The sequence below is a fragment of the Emys orbicularis genome, chromosome 21 (assembly GCF_028017835.1).
Source record: "Emys orbicularis isolate rEmyOrb1 chromosome 21, rEmyOrb1.hap1, whole genome shotgun sequence".
NCBI classification, from domain to species: domain Eukaryota; kingdom Metazoa; phylum Chordata; order Testudines; family Emydidae; genus Emys; species Emys orbicularis.
The window spans coordinates 17378047-17390029 of NC_088703.1; positions in this window are offsets into that span (position 1 = coordinate 17378047).

An 11983-nucleotide genomic window follows, 5' to 3' on the forward strand; every position below is an offset into this window, starting at 1 on the left:
CAGCCTGGGAGCTGAGAACCAACAGGGGGCCCTGGGAGCTGTAGTTCCTTGGTTAGCTCCCTGCCTATAGAGCCAGCCCTGGAGCAGGGAAAGAACTACATTTCCCAGCATTCCCTTGGCCACTACCAACAGGAAAGAGGGGGAGGGAGTGAGGAAGCTGAGACCTCATGCTGCAGCCTGCTTTGAATGGAGAGCTGCACTGTGGTAGGGATACCATTGTGACGGGTTGGATCACAGAAACCCCCTTGGGAGCTGCCACCTAATGTGCAAAGACTACCTCTGCTCCTGTTTTCCCTGCCAGCTCAGGACTCCAGCACCCTGTCTTGCTGAGCCAGACACTCCCGTCTGGCTCCAACACAGACCCAGGGTCTGAATCACTTGTCCCAAAGCTGCAAGTTTACCTGAAAACAGCTCACAGTAGTGTGCTTGTCTTTAGTACTCAGATGCCCAACTCCCAATGGGGTCTAAACCCAGATAAATCCGTTTTACCCTGCATAAAGCTTATGCAGGGCAAACTCATAAATTGTTCGCCCTCTATAACACTGATAGAGAGATATGCACAGTTGTTTGCTCCCTCAGGTATTAATACATACTCTGAGTAAATTACTAAATAAAAAGTGATTTTATTAAATACAGACAGTAGGATTTAAGTGGTTCAAAGTAGTAACAGACAGAACAAAGTAAGTCACAAGCAAAATAAAATAAAATGTGCAAATCTATGCCTAATCAAACTGAATACAGATAATCTCACCCTCAGAGATGCTTCAGTAAGCTTTTTCTCAGACTGGACACCTTCCAGGCCTGGGCACAATTCTTTCCCCTGGTACAGCTCTTGTTCCAGCTCAGGTGGTAGCTAGGGGATTCTTCATGATGGCTCCTCTCCCCCTCTCTTCTCTTCCACCCCTTCATATATCTTTTGCATAAGGCGGGAACCCTTTGTCCCTCTGGGTTTCCACACACCCCCCCCCCCCCCCCGCTCACTGGAAAAGCACCAGGTTAAAGATGGATTCCAGTTCAGGTGACATGATCACATGTCACTGCAAGACTTCATTGCCCACTTGCCAGCACACACATATACAGGAAGACTAACAGGTATACACAACCATCTGCAGACAATGGTCCTGGTTAATGGGAGTCATCAAGATTCCAAACCATCATTAATGGCCCACACTTTACATAATTACAATAGGCCCTCAGAGTTACATTTTATATTTCTAGTTTTAGATACAAGAGTGGTACATTTATACAAATCAGATGATCATACTCAGTAGATTATAAGCTTTGTAATGATACCTTACAAGAGACCTTTTGCATGAAGCATATCCCAGTTACGTTATATTCACTTATTACCATATTTTCTCTAAAACTATCCCAGTTACATTATATTGACTTATTATCAAGTTTTTATAAAACCATATAGACTGCACAACGTCACAACCATATTTCAACATTCAAAAAATAGGACACTCCACGGGGAGGGAGAGTAGCCCCACCCTGCCACCATCCACTCCCTGTGACTGCCCCCCACAGAAACCCCAACCCATCCAACCCCCTTGCTCCCTGTCCCCTGTTCACCCCCTCCTGGGACCCCTGCCCCAACTGCCCCCCAGGACCCCACCCCCTATCTAAGTCCCACTGGTCCTTGTCCCCTGATTGCCCCCTCCTGAGACCCCTCCAACTGCCCCCCAGGACCCCACCCCCTATCTAAGAGTTGCTGCTCCTTGTCCCCTGATTGCCCGCTCCCAGGACCCCTGCCCCTAACTGCCCCTTGGGATCCCACCCCCTATCTAAGTCTCCCTTCTCCTTGTCTCCAACTGCCCCCTCCTGAGACCTCCCTCAACTTCCCCCCTAGCACCTCACCCCCTACCTGTCCCCTGACAAACCCCTGGGACTCCCATGCCTATCCAACCGCTGCCGTCCCCTGACTGCCCCCCCCCCGAACCCCGACCCATCCAACCCCCCCTGCTCCCTGTCCCTTGACTGCCCCCTGGAACCCCCTACCCCTTCTCCAACCCCCCAGCCCCCTTACCGTGCCACTCAGACCAGCGTGTCTGGCTCCGCGCAGCACCAGACATGCTGCTGCATACATGCTGCTGTGCTCCCCTGCGGAGCCACAGCCCCCGCCCCCCTCCCAGCACCTGCCTTCCAGATTTGAACACCTCAAAATTCAGGAGTGCTCAAGCTCAATTCGGGCAGCTGTTACTTCATTTCTCCCAAATCAAATATACTGATCCACTGTAACTTGCTGTAGAAAAAGTGGGATAAAATTGAGCAAGAAATGCTTCCCAGTGGTTATTAGGACTGGAATTGCTATTTTCAACAGCCATTGCCTTTTTTTTTTGTTTGTTTGTTTAAAAGGAAGACAGTGATATTGCATTGGCAAATTCCCCATAGAAACAAAGAGTGGAACAAAAGAATAATAAAGGCACCTCAACTTTTCCTCATTTATGTAGGACAGTCTTATAATATGCATCCAGATATCCTCTAATCAAAACAATTGTTCCACTTTACTGCAGTTCTGTAACCATATGGGAACCAATCCTGTCTGTGTTCTGTGCACATCTAAAATTCCTGCTGAGTGACCTGCCCTGGGAGCGAGTTACCAGTGACCCAGGGCTGCGGCGGAAGGAGGGTGCGGGGGGGGAGAGCCCAGGGCTGGGGTGGCAGGAGGTGTGTGTGTGGGGGAGAGCCCAGGGCTGGGGCAGCAGGGGGGTGTGGCGAGGAGCCCAGGGCTGGGACGGGGGGCAGCCAAATTTTTTTTTGCTTGGGGCGGCAAAAATCCTAGAGCCAGCCCAGGCGGTACCCCCCAGAATCCCGTTCCTTCAAGAGATTTCTAGCCAGTATGGGGTACCAGAAAGATGTGGAGGCAGCCCACCCCCCCCCCCACCTCCCATTGGAGCACACAGCTCAGGGGGCAGGGCTGCAATCTAGGGAGGGCTCTAGGGAGGGCATTCATGTTTATGGCTTTAACAGCACAATACATATGCTAACAACTTAAACAAAGCCTTTGTCTAAGTTTGTTACCATATGTATTGTGCTGTTTTATGTTGGTCAGGAGTCCTCAAGAGGGGAGAGGTGGAGGGGGGAGGGAAGGTGTTTAAGTAAAACAGTGTTTTTGATTCTGTTTCTCTCCACTGATCTGAATTATCCATGACATTCACACTGCATCACATCAAGTCCAGATCAGTAGAGGGATGCCTCTGCTTGCACTGACCAGAGGATGTTTGGATTCTAATGTCAGCCCAGTTCTGCAGCCTGACAGGTATCAGTGTTGTCCCCAGTGTTATTAAACACAGAATTCTTCTTTGCAGCCAAACTAGTCTAACATGCATTTTGTTAACGGGAACTGGAGCAGCAACACAAAGAGAACAAATGCCTCATTTTCCAGCTTTGTGGCTGAGAGAACTATAAGTGAAGATTATAATGCTGGACACTGACAGCCTTTAACCAGCTGCCTCAGGAAACTGCCAAGAACTTTGCTGAAAATATGTTACTCATCTTAGCAATGGAGCTGAGACTTATCACACATCTGCCCACCTTTATTTGAATGACGCTCCTTCTGATCTGACAGCTCAGGCATTGTTAGTTTCATCCGGAACAATATACAAACTTGGAACCTAATCCTGTAAACCCTTAAGCATTTGATCAATCCCATTGAAGACAATGGGACTATTTGCATGACTGTGGACCATAATAATTTCTGTGGTAATAATTTCAGGAGTCTGTTCTATTCCTATAAAGGAAATTGAATCCCCCATTGAAATGCAATGTTTGGGTACAATGCTATAATACAGTTTAGGATACAGTTCAATTTAAAATTTGTCTTTTAATAAGTCATACATGTGCTGAAATGGCTCCTCACCCAACTCTCATATTCCATATAAACAGACTGAAATACTACATATTTGGGGGGCAAGTGAGTTGTTAAGCATGTTGATGTTTGTATATACAAACACCCATTTCATCACTGTACTGGAAAATATACGAGGAGTACTTGTGGCACCTTAGAGACTAACACATTTATTTGGGCATAAGCGTTCATGGGCTAAAACCCACTTCATCAGATGCATGCAGTGGAAAATACAGTAGGAAGATATATATAGAGAGAGAGAACATGAAGAAATGGGGGTTGCCATACCAACTCTAACTAGAGTAATCAATTATGGTGGACTATTATCAGCAAGAGAAAAAAATCTTTTGTAATGATAATCAGGATGGCCCATTTCAAACAGTTGACAAGAAGGTGTGAGTAACAGTGTGTGGGGGGGGAATTAGCAATTTTCTAAGGAATTTGAAGAAAGTTTAACAGCTCCAATTGTTTTCTGTTTTAATCAGTGTGAACCTGCAAAAATTACATGTCTTGTAAGAGAAAAAAATCAGTCCACACTTACTGAAAAAAAAAAATCCTTCCAACTGGTGTTCAGAAGAGTGCTACAAGACACATACATAACCTCATGAGCAGAGGGTGGAGAGGAGACCCTCCCACACTATGACCAGCAAATGAATGAATGAATGAATGAATGAATAAATAAATAAATAAATAAATCTCAAAGAGTCAGAGGTTCACAGATTTGCAAACCTAAAAACCTGTATTATGTTTTAAACCACTTCAGCACATACCAGGTTCATGAACATTAAAAAGTTACCTGCAAAAGAACACTGAAGCCCATTAACCTGAATGTGTGCCAGCCCGTTTGCCCTCACTGCCTAGGCTCAAAGGCTCAGTCACACCTGAACAGCTAAAAATTAACCTGGCCCTTTTAGGCTAAACAGAGTCATGTCACTGGCTCCATCTCTGTTGTTACATAACAGAGAACAAAACTCCAGTGGGGTGGGGTGCTGGCACATAGGGTCTCAGGTACGTGGTGTGATTTTTCAGAATCTCTTTGGGAATAGTCGTGTAGGTGAAATAGTTGGTACTTCTGATTATACTATTTCTATGCATGTATATTCATCTTGGTATCTGAAGTTATGAATATTAGCTGTGTTTACTATGTTTGCGCCTGTGGTAACACCCACAAGGTATTTAGCCAGCACATGAAGGGACAGGTCAAGTTGAATGGCCCATTAAGGAACACTTAGCTCACAATGGACCCTGGAAAACGCCTGTCTACACTTAATGGACTTTTCCTGGGAACGTTCTAACTAGAGTATGGTTGGGGGCGATGGACATGTGACTTGCCCATGTGATGCCAAACACCATCTTTCACAGTGAGAACAGATTTCCCTTCACTTGTCAGAAGCTAAAAGGCCTGGAAACATCTCCATTTTGCTTCTTTCCTGCTCTGGCCTCTTTTCTACTCCAGCCTGTGGACTATGAACATATACTAATGGGAGCAATCTAACCAAGGGAGTGAGGACTTTAAGGTAATCTGGAGCCTTCCTATTTCCTTGATCCTTTGCAGATGGACTTGTGAGTTGGATATGGGACAGACACTGTTCTAGCCTCATTTCTTGCTGATTTCTCCCTTGCAATGGACAAAGGTCAGATATCTGCTCATAGGTGCCGAGTTCTGCTGGCGCTGGTGGGTGCTCGACCCCCCTCTACCCCGGTCCCACCCTGACTCCACCCCTGGCCCTCCCACTCTCGCCCTGCCCCTCCCCCATTCCAACCCCTTCCCCAAAGTCCCTGCCCCAACTCCGCCCCCTCCTTGCCCCTATTAGACTCCTTCCCCAAATCCCCGGCCCGGCCCCGCCTCTTCCCCACCTCCTCCCCTGAGAGTGCCACGTTCCCACTCCTCCCCCTCCCTCCCAGAGCTTGCTACAGCCGTTTGGCAGTGGCAAGCATTGGAAGGTAGGTGGAGGAGCAGGAACGCAGCATGCTCAGGGGAGGAGACGAGGTGGGGTGAGGAGGGGAGCTTGGACGCCAGTGCATGCAGAGCACCCACTAATTTTTTCCTGTGGGTGTTCTGGCCCCGGACCACCCACTGAGTTGTCGCCTATGTGTGTGCTGACTTTCTCACATGAGTCAGCAGCCTTTAATACCTGTGGAATAATCAACATAACCCTTGCTTGAGTGGTTTTGTTCTTTCCTCTCCAAATGTCAAAGCCTGTTCCCATTGAACCCAATAGCAAAACTCCTTTGATTTCAATGGGAACAGGATTTGGCCCCAAGAGATCAGAGAATGTGATTTTGATCAATTGCTATCCGTCCAGAGACAGTTCTCATGCACGTTCTGCCGGGCTGATTTTGATCGCCCCTCCTGTATGTCATGCTGAGGAAAATAAGAAAACAATTTGGGCTGTAGTTCTATCAAGATGTACAGGGCACACACAGTTCTGTGCCTCTTTTCCATCAAACCCAGATGGTGCAGCATCTCTGCTTTCCTAGTGCCTGGCAGAGAGCAATATTAGATAAAGGCAAGCTGGCAGGAGCTTAGTTTGGACATAAGGGAGGCACTGATAGTGTGTTAAGGGAAAGTGGGGTGATTGTCCTTCCTAGCCTTCTTTCATTTAAGAAGTTTTCAGTTTGGGTTGCTGCTGGATCCTCAATGACACCTGGAAGTACAGGTGGCACAGGGGCCCAAAGCATCATTTTACAACTGCATCTATTTAACAGATGCAGCTGTAAAATTTTAGACAGGTAAGGGGGATGTCGGAGGGGATGGGGAGAGTGTGGGGGCCCCGGGCTGGGGGCGGGGTGGGGAGGAGACGCATGGAAGGTCACGTGCCCTCCCTTGTGTCCCTCCCATGAGTGCAGTACTGGCAAGAAATGATTTCTACTTGCACTACTGGGCGACACGGGCTACCTCCGTGTCACCGTGCTCCTAGCCGAGGGCGTACAGGACAGATCTACCCTGATCCCCTCTCAGCCCCTTCCCACCGAAGTTTGGGTCTCTCTGCTGCTCTGTGAGCTTCGGTGCCGTCTCATCCAGCCAGTGGGAGCTGGCAAGAAACATGCAAACTAGGGTCTGCTCCTTGTGCTGATTACATGTCTTCCTCCAGTTCACCAGCAGATGGCAGCAGATGGCCAGGTTACTCCATAGCGAGCAGGGTGTCTGGCAAAGGCTGGCCTGTGTCACTCCCATGGGGGTGACTCTGCCAGGGGTCTGGGTTCAGGGGGAGCCCCACGCAAAAAGTGGGGGGCCAGGCCTGGCCCAATTAAGGGGGCACTGCCAGGGAGGCTGGGAGGTCTCCCACGCTGTGTAAAGTCCAGATGTACAGACAGAGAGGAGGGCGCCAGACGCATGGACAAAGACAAGAGGCTGCAGGTTGCTCTAACACTATATTGGTGTTAATCATACAGGGTGGGGGCGGGACTCAGCAAAATTACAGACCTTGCAAGAAGAAAGATCCCCCCACCTCCACCCTGGCATCCCCCCATTGGTGCCTCCTGCCCCACCACCCACCACCCCGCTGACGGTGCCCTCTGCCCCCCATTCCCCCAATCCCTCCGACAGTGCCCCTTGATCTCCCCTGCATCCTCTGCTCTACCCTGTGCCCCCTGCCAAGTGGGTGCAGTGGCCACCAGCAGCTCACATGGCCAGGCACTTGATGCTATTGATGTCGTTCCTGAAGCAGTACCGGCAGCGGTTGTTTTTGCAGCGCAGCAGGGGCACATGGTGCAGCCGGAGCCAGGCCCGCAGCCATCTCTGGGGCATCATGTTGAGCTCCTGGTAGATCTCCTGGAAAACGAAGGCCTTGGTGTTGTAGGCGATGGGGCTGAAGGTGTCTCTCATCATCTTTGAGATCCTGTAGGTCCCTGTCTCCCGCAGGCACTTCTCCACACAGGGCGAGTTGAGGGTGAAGAAGATCAGGCAGCTGCTCTCGTTCGAGGTCCCAGCCAGGAGCTTCTGCACGGGGCTGTTCTGGTCGCCTAGGAGCAGGCGCCACTTGGTGTGCTGCCCCGTCCCATAGTCCAGGCGCTTCATCCGGGCAGCCACAGTGTGCCCTTCGTCTGAGTCATACAGGCCGCCAGTACAGGCCACCCGCTGCATCTTCTTCAGCTCATCCTTGGGCAGCTTCTCTTCCAGAAAACCTACGTTTCTGCAATAGGGTCTGTTCAGGCTGACAGTGAAGGCGTATTGCTCAGCCACCCCAGACCTAAGGGAAGGCAAAGCAAAGGGCAGTGAGGGCCCGTGGGGCTCCGGATGGCTCTGCCCCCAGCCCTGAGCAGCAAATGGCTGCAGAGCACGACACTTGGCGCCGTCACTGACCGGGTCTAGGCTCTCAGGGCTCCAGTCTGGGTGAGGGGATGTTTGCGCCCTGGGAGAATGAAATACACTTGGAGGGTGGTTTTAAGAAGATCAGCAACTGCCACAGGCGCTCCCAGGGATCATCAGCCCGGTGTGAGCTTTGGTCCGTCAGCCCTGCAAGCCTGAGCATTACCACTTGCGCTCCAGGGGCAAGCTGGAGCTTTTATATGGAGCCACACCAAGAGAGGGACATGACACACAGTTGGCCCCTGGGATACACAGCGATTTGCTGAAGAGTTAAAGAATCCTGCAGATTGGGACTCCTCGGTTCTCACCCAGGCTCTGGGAGGGGACTGTGACTGTGGTTAAAGCTAGGCTAACAGCACAGATATGTGGCACGTTCACTGTGAAAGGCTGTGTCTGAAACTGGGATCTTGTCCCACCTCTGCCTGAAGTGGCCTGTGCAGCTGATCTGGGGAGGGATGGGGGCTCATAGTTGGCAGAGGAGAAGGCACTAATCTATACGGTCTGAGGCCCTTTTCTGCAGTAAGCAGCAGCAGCCATGAAGGAGGAAACAGAAAGTCACATCCTCACATTCCCTCTAAAATATATCAAAACAATGTAATATTGGACTGTTAAGGCGGCGCTCCTGTCCTAATAGTACCCACCAGCACCAGAGCTTACGATCATTAAGAAAACTTTCATAGGGTTCTGTCTGTCAAGAAACCACTTAGCAACAGTTGTGGGTGTGAAATCGCTACTTCTAACATTTTGCCTTTATGGAGGCCACTTCTCTATTGTTTAGCTGTGTGGTTTCTGTCTGGTGCATAGCTCATTTTGCAAGATTTAAATCAACTAAGGTGGTGGGGTCTGATTGGGTAAAGAATTGTTTCATAATGCGCAAGGATTGTTTTGTGGGACTTTAGTTTACAATGATTGTTTCAGGTACAGCTAAGCCGGATTCAAGTTTCACTATAGAAACTGGAAGTTCTTTGGACGCTAACTCCAGGGCACAGCCCAAGATCAGCGCTGCCAGACCTCAGCACCCTGCCAGCCCCCAATGCAGCAGCTGGAGCCCCAGATGACCTGACACTGGCTGGCCCCCAGGAAAGTCCGTCTCCCTTATTGGGAGTGGTGAGCATTGTCTGCTTCCCCTGTGTGTTCTGTTTTGGTAGCTATTAATAAATAGAGGCTAAGGATATAAGGCTCTTTCACTGGTAAAAGGTCCTGCAAACCTGCAGAAAATTAGGCCCTAAGCCCTAGGAAGTGGGAAAGTGTGGAGGTGCCTAAATTAACCGGGTTACTCCTTGATCCCACGGACGGGTAAAGGTGGGTGGAGTGTGCAGGTAACAAATCAGTAACAAGGGCTGTGATGTGCACTAGACAGCAGAAATGGGAGCAGAGCTCCTGGCTCCCAGCCCAATGCACCTTCGCCTTAGCTACGATCTACTGTGAGGGAATCTTGCTCTGGGTGGACACAATATGCACTTCGGGGAGCACAGGTGTCACTTGCTTGAGCTAATGTCTGACAGGATACAGGCCTGCGGGTTCCTTGCGTTACAATGGAACAGAGGGAAGGCAAGCCAGCCCTATGGGCTACAGCCCCAGCTTTTACATAGTCCCTTGGAAAAGCCCTTCAGTGTGCCAGCCCCCCAAGGGGTCCCACTCCTCCTTAAAGGCAGGCCACACGGCCTCCCCACCTCCGAGACTGAGCCCCTGTGCTCCTGCCCTCCTGCTTCACCCAGTCCTGGTCAGAGACTTTGATGCTCTTCTGGGTCCCATGCATCTCAGCCAGTCTTTGCAGCAACGCCAGGCAGCCTCTGCAACACAGAGCCGGGTCTAGCAGTCACCGGGAACCCAGCACTGGGCAGGCCATAGGTGAGCACAGAGAAGCGAAGGTTATGACACAGTTGAGACTGGCCGACGTCAGGGCTCTACCTGGCCCAGCTGCCGCGGAATCCATTTGGGCCCCGTCTCTCTCTCTCTGTCTGGGCTTGTCTACACTTGAACAGTTACAGTGGCACCGCTGCAGTGCTGCAGTGCAGACACTACTTACACCGACGGGAGGGGGTTTCTCATCGCTGTAATAATCCAACTCCCCGAGAGGTCAACGGAAGAGTTTCTCCGTCATGCTGGCTACACCAGGGCATAGGTCGGCTTAACTATGTCGCTCAGGGGGGTGGATTTACCAGTGAGTTTGTATGAAGTGTGTAGCAAATCTGCTCAGGTTTGACGAAGGCTGCTGTATGGTCACTTTCCATTGATGAAGTGGTGAACCAATTAATAAATGTGCACTGCCCATCTTGAGCAGTGCAAGACGGTATATTCCTGGGGTATAGTGCTGGGAGCTGGGGGGATTTGGTTCTGGTGCCTTTCTCTGTGTGATTCATGAGTGGCTCTGGGAGCATTCATGCAATGTAACTGGGTGTGGGGCTCCACATGCTGTTGTGCTGAGTGATCACAGTGCCTGCTGGTCACTTACAAGGCCTTGTGAGAGACAGCCCAGACTAGAGAGAATTCAGGGGGCACAATGGTCCCACAGTCCCAGGCTGCATCCCAGGGGGATCCTGTCACAGAGGCGCAGCGAGCAGGGTGAAATACACAGCTTGTTGTACTGAGCAAGATTTGCACCCCCAGAGTAACCCTCTCAGCTCAGGCTCCATCTTCTCCTGTACCCCAAGAATCACCGCTCCAAGCTATGGGCTCAATCTCCCCCTGCATTCCTTGAATCACCACTCCCAGCTCGGGGCTCCATCTCCCCCTGCATTCCTTGAATCACCCCTCCCAGCTCGGGGCTCCAACTCCCCCTGCACCTCCAGAATCAACAAGCTATGGGCTCCATCTCCCGCCTGGACCCCGCGAATCACTTCCCTGCAGCTTGCAGCTCAATCTCCGCCTGCACCCGCAGAATCACCGTTCCCAGCTCGGTCTCCATGTCTCCCTGAATACCCAGAATCACCTCTCCCAGGTCTGGGTCCATTTACTTCTGCACCCCCAGAATCACCCTTCCCAGCTCTGATCTCTGTCTCCTCCCTGCATTCCCCACAATCCTCCCTTGCAGCTCGAGCTCCATCTCCCCCTGCTCCCCCAAAATTACCTGTCCCAGCTCTGGACTACATCTCCCCATGAATCCCCAGAATCATCCTCCCAGCTCTAGGTTCCATCTCCCCCTGCATCCCCTGAATCACCCCTCCCAGCTCAGGGTTCCATCTCTGCCCCAGAAACACCCCCTCCCAGCTTTGGGTTCTATCTCCTCCTGCACCCCCAGAATCCCCCCTTGCAGCTTGGTCTCCATCTCCCCCCTGCTACCCCAAAATCACCTGTGCCAGCTCTGTAGTATATCTCCACATGAACCCCCAGAATCGCCCCTCCCAGTTCTTGGCATCATCTGCCCCTGCACCCCCATATTCACCCTTCCCAGCTCTAGGATCCATCTCCCCGGCACCTCCAGAATTCCCCCTCCCAGCTATGGGCCCCATCTCCCCCTGCATCCCCTGAATCACCGGTTCTGAGGCAGTGGCTCTAGCTAACCCTGTGATACCAGCAGACACAAGGGGTCCCTGCTGCTCCCTTCAAGGCTAGTGGTGCAGGGCAGGACCAAGACGCCCCCCACCCTTCTCTCCAGGCTGGTCACTCACTCATTCACATGATCCATGATCTCTTTGAGCGTAGCTAGGTCGATGCTCCCAGTGGTTTATGGCTCAAAGCAGAGGAGAAGGGGCAGAAGCAGGAGTCAAGCCCTGGGCATCCATCCCGACACCTGTACAGGACCCCGCAGCATCAGCACCCCTGAGTCTGGGGCACAGACCCAGAGCGCCCTGACCCACATCTCCTGGCCCAGCCCCGCT